The sequence below is a fragment of the Lolium perenne genome, chromosome 1 (assembly GCF_019359855.2).
Source record: "Lolium perenne isolate Kyuss_39 chromosome 1, Kyuss_2.0, whole genome shotgun sequence".
In the NCBI taxonomy this organism is placed as follows: Eukaryota; Viridiplantae; Streptophyta; class Magnoliopsida; order Poales; family Poaceae; genus Lolium; species Lolium perenne.
Window position 1 is genome coordinate 56,416,556 of NC_067244.2, and position 4,770 is coordinate 56,421,325.

A 4,770-nucleotide genomic window follows, 5' to 3' on the forward strand; every position below is an offset into this window, starting at 1 on the left:
TCATCCTTAGAGGAATCTGTAAGCGTCTTTAAAGACCAAAATTAACGAAGTACTTACAACGCAGCGATCTCAGGGGCAACATGAAGATACTGCATTCGATGCTATCGACCCACAGCAATCTCAGCACCGGAAAAGTAGCGTGGCTTCCACTCAGCTCGATAATGATGATCAGGTGATGGTGCCTCCTCGCTACCCCGTGGATGTTCTCACAGAGGCCCATCCTTGTGAGCTGCATGTAAAAGTTGTGAACATATCCATGAAGGCGGCGGTCGGCTATGTCTTACCTACAAGAACTTACCATTGCCGTCCGGTCCAAGATGGCTATGCTGTTGTGGTGGTGGATGAAGTGACGACATGATATAAGCTGTTGACGCTTGACCACCCTGCAGGTCAAGAGGGGAAATCACTGAACTGGGAGAAGCCCTTAGAACGACCGTTCTATGGCGGAAGGAAAACATTGTGTTTCCAGGTTCGAAGCCAATCTGGCCACCTCCAGCTCATTCTCCACCACCTCCTCCGCCTCCGCAGTCTCCTCCACGTGAGCATACTCCGACCCCTCCTCCTCGTTAGGAGACTTCGCCGAGTGTGCGACCTAAGCCAAAGAGGAAGAGTACCGCAACAAGTACTACATCTCCTAAGAGATCATCAACTCCGAAGAGGTCTAAGACTCCAGAGTTGTTACCATATGAGCGAACTGATGAGCGAACCGACAAAGTTGTAAAGGAACAGATGAAGGCACATTTTGCGCCGTAGAAGCCTCCGCCAAAGCTGTTTATAGCACCGAATACAATGAAGCACTTTGCCGAGACGAGAGCAAAGAAAGCTGAGTTGGCAAGTGATTATGCCCACTCTCTTGGACAATCCTCTAGAGCGAGAAAAGCAAAAACAATTGCCCATCTCAGACAACACGAAAATCAATCACTACCCCCCTTGGCCGTGTACTCCTTTGATGATCCGGAGATGGCATCGTTGATCGAACGGACGGCTAGAGATCTTGGAGCAGATGTTCAATACGAAGGTTACTTTCCAATGGTTGAAGTCAAATACACATACACATACAGGAAGTCTCTCGTCAGACCTGGCCAGCTCCCACATCTAGGGACTCATATGCGAAAGTTGCATGAATGGTACCCGCAAGCCTGTCAGAACTTGGATCTCTACCTCACGGTGGGAGTTAGAGATGAGCATTACTTCTAGGGGAAGGAGGTGATAAACATTGAGTTTGAAGAACTATTTCAGTTATTCAATCAAGACGCCCTCGACAAATCTCTCATTAGTTGCTACTTCCTATAAGTGATTTATTTATGTAATTAAGTCTATAGCTCAGCTCATTCATTTGCACCAAAAATTATCCTCACTGTATTCTTTTTGTACTCTATATATTATGCAGAGTGAAGATGCTCGAATGCAGAAAAGGTGGGCTCTATGACATTGGGTTAATTGACCCAAACACCGTTCATGAAGTTACGGTTCAATAGTACGCCAAGGACACAAAGGACAACTTGCTAAGGTTTTTGCAGAAGCAAGCAAACAAATCGAAAATATTCTTTCCTTACAACTTCGAGTGAGTGTTATAATTGTCTTACATACATTCGATTTATCTTACTCGATGTGAAGTCTAAATAATCCGGCGAGTTATGCATGTGCAGCTTCCACTATATTCTCCTAATCATTACGCTTAACAAAGGAGTAGTACTTGTCATGGACTCGAAACATAAAGACCATGGGCAATGGGCGAACATGGCATCCATGCTCCAGAGGTAATTTCAATCAATACCGTATCAGCACCTTCATCTGTTCTCATTTGATGATATCAACTAATCAATAACTCATTTACTCATTTTTTCTTTGTCGGGCAGGGCTTGGAAACGGTTCAACACGACTGCTAGGGATGAATGGAAACCGAAGCTTACATTTCAAGATTATCCTGTAAGTAGTACTATAGCTACATGCCACCAAATCTCTTTGAATTTTTGTTTCATTACCATGCATTATCATTCTTGATTATTAGTTTGATCGAACTATTTTTTCGTAAAGTGTTTGAAGCAAGAACCCGAGAATAACTTATGTGGATACTACGTCTGCAAGTTCATTTGCAAGATGACCTGTCACAAGGACCCGAAGGCGGCTATACATGCCATTCGTGTACGTGAACAATATTTCACAATCTTATTTTATTACCATCAATTGTATTGAGTTCCTTTCATACATATTGATCTCCTTTTTTTCAATTTATATGAAACGCCTGCAAGACTCTCTCCTAACAGAGGATCGCCAGAGGATTGCCTACGAGCAATTCAAGAGAAACTTGCGGGATTCTTTGTTAGGGAGTGATACGTCTCCGACGTATCGATAATTTCTTATGTTCCATGCTACATTATTGATGATATCTACATGTTTTATGCATACTTTATGTCATATTTATGCGTTTTTCGGAACTAACCTATTGACGAGATGCCGAAGGGCCAGTTGCTGTTTTCTGCTGTTTTTGGTTTCAGAAATCCTAGTAAGGAAATATTCTCGGAATCGGACGAAATCAACGCCCATCATCTTAGGATCACGCGAAGCTTCCAGAACACCCGAGAGAGGCCAAAGGGGGGCCACAGGCCCACCAAACACCACCCTGGCGCGGCCAAGGGGGGGCCCGCGCCCCCCTGTTGTGTCGTCGCCTCGTTGACCTTCTGACGCCGCCTCTTCGCCTATATAAAGGTCCCTGACCTAAAACTTCGATACGAAAAAGCCACGGTACGAGAAACCATCCAGAGCCACCGCCATCGCGAAGCCAAGATCTGGGGGACAGGAGTCTCTGTTCCGGCACGCCGCCGGGACGGGGAAGTGCCCCCGGAAGGCTTCTCCATCATCACCACCGCCATCTTCATCAACGTTGCTGTCTCCCATGAGGAGGGAGTAGTTCTCCATCGAGGCTAAGGGCTGTACCGGTAGCTATGTGGTTCATCTCTCTCCTATGTACTTCAATACAATAATCTCATGAGCTGCCTTACATGATTGAGATTCATATGATGATGCTTGTAATCTAGATGTCATTGTGCTAGTCAAGTGGATTTTACTTATGTGATCTCCGGAGACTCCTTGTCCCACGTGTGTAAAGGTGACAGTGTGTGCACCGTGTGGGTCTCTTAGGCTATATTTCACAGAATACTTATTCACTGTTATGAAGAGCATAGTGAAGTGCTTATTTATATCTCTTTATGATTGCAATGTGTTTTGTATCACAATTTATCTATGTGCTACTCTAGTGATGTTATTAAAGTAGTCTATTCCTCCTGCACGGTGTAATGGTGACAGTGTGTGCATCGTGTTAGTACTTGGCGTAGGTTATGATTGTGATCTCTTGTAGATTATGAAGTTAACTATTGCTATGATAGTATTGATGTGATCTATTCCTCCTTTCGTAGCGTGAAGGTGACAGTGTGCATGCTATGTTAGTACTTGGTTTGGTTATGTTGATCTGTTGTGCACTCTAAGGTTATTTAAATATGAACATCGAATATTGTGGAGCTTGTTAACTCCGGCATTGAGGGTTCGTGTAATCCTACACAGTTAGTGGTGTTCATCATTCAACAAGAGAGTGTAGAGTCTAGCATCTATCTATTTATTTATGTGATCAATGTTGAGAGTGTCCACTAGTGAAAGTATGATCCCTAGGCCTTGTTCCCAAATACTGAAATCACTGCTTGTTTACTGTTTTACTGCATCCGTACTTCCTGCAATATTACCACCATCAACCACACGCCAGTCCTGGGCAAAGCACTTTTCTGGCACTGTTACTACTGCTCATATATATTCATACCACCTGTATTTCACTATCTCTTCGCCGAACTAGTGCACCTATTAGGTGTGTTGGGGACACAAGAGACTTCTTGCTTTGGGGTTGCAGGGTTGCATGAGAGGGATATCTTTGACCTCTTCCTCCCTGAGATCGATAAACCTTGGGTGATCCACTTAAGGGAAACTTGCTGCTGTTCTACAAACCTCTGCTCTTGGAGGCCCAACACTGTCTACAAGAATAGAAGCTCCCGTAGACATCAAACACTTTTCTGGCGCCGTTGCCGGGGAGGAAATGTAAAAGGCACTCATACTTCGGTTTCAGGTAACTAAGTACTTTTCTGGCTCCGTTGTGTGTGTGCTCGAAGCTATTTCCTTTAGATCCTGCAATTGCATCTTTTTGTTTCTTGTTTACACTAGTTAGGCATAATGGACACCAATGAGCTTCTTATTCTATTTCCTGATTTAAGACATGGATGGTTTGATCCGAAAATTAAAAAACCCATGGAACATATTAGTATGAACACTTTGAACACTATTGTTGCTAATGCTATGGAAAATTCTAAGCTTGGGGAAGCTGGTTTTGATGAGCATGACCTTTTTAGTCCCCCGGGCATGGAGGAGAAAATTTACTTTGATGATACTTTGCCTCCTATTTATGATGATTATAATGATATTGGTCTTTTGGTACCGCCTGTTATGGAGGATAAATTTGATTATGATTACAATATGCCTCCTATATTTTATGATGAGAATAATAATGATAGCTACTTTGTTGAATTTGCTCCCACTACAACTAATAAAATTGATTATGCTTATGTGGAGAGTAATAATTTTATGCATGAGACTGATGATAAGAATGCTTTATGTGATAGTTATATTGTTGAGTTTGCTCATGATGCTACTGGACATTATTATGAGAGAGGAAAATATGGGTGTAGAAATTTTCATGTCACTAAAACACCTCTCTATATGCTAAAAATC

At 42.9% G+C, this 4,770-nt stretch overlaps 1 long non-coding RNA gene across 1 annotated transcript; it reads left to right on the forward strand.

Moving 5' to 3' along the window:
- The first annotated feature begins 652 nt into the window (after positions 1–652).
- On the forward strand, positions 653–1,907 carry LOC139838550 (uncharacterized). Its single transcript, XR_011755771.1, has 3 exons — positions 653–1,564; positions 1,650–1,760; positions 1,860–1,907. It is a non-coding gene; the product is annotated as an uncharacterized lncRNA (long non-coding RNA).
- The last annotated feature ends 2,863 nt before the right edge of the window (positions 1,908–4,770 follow it).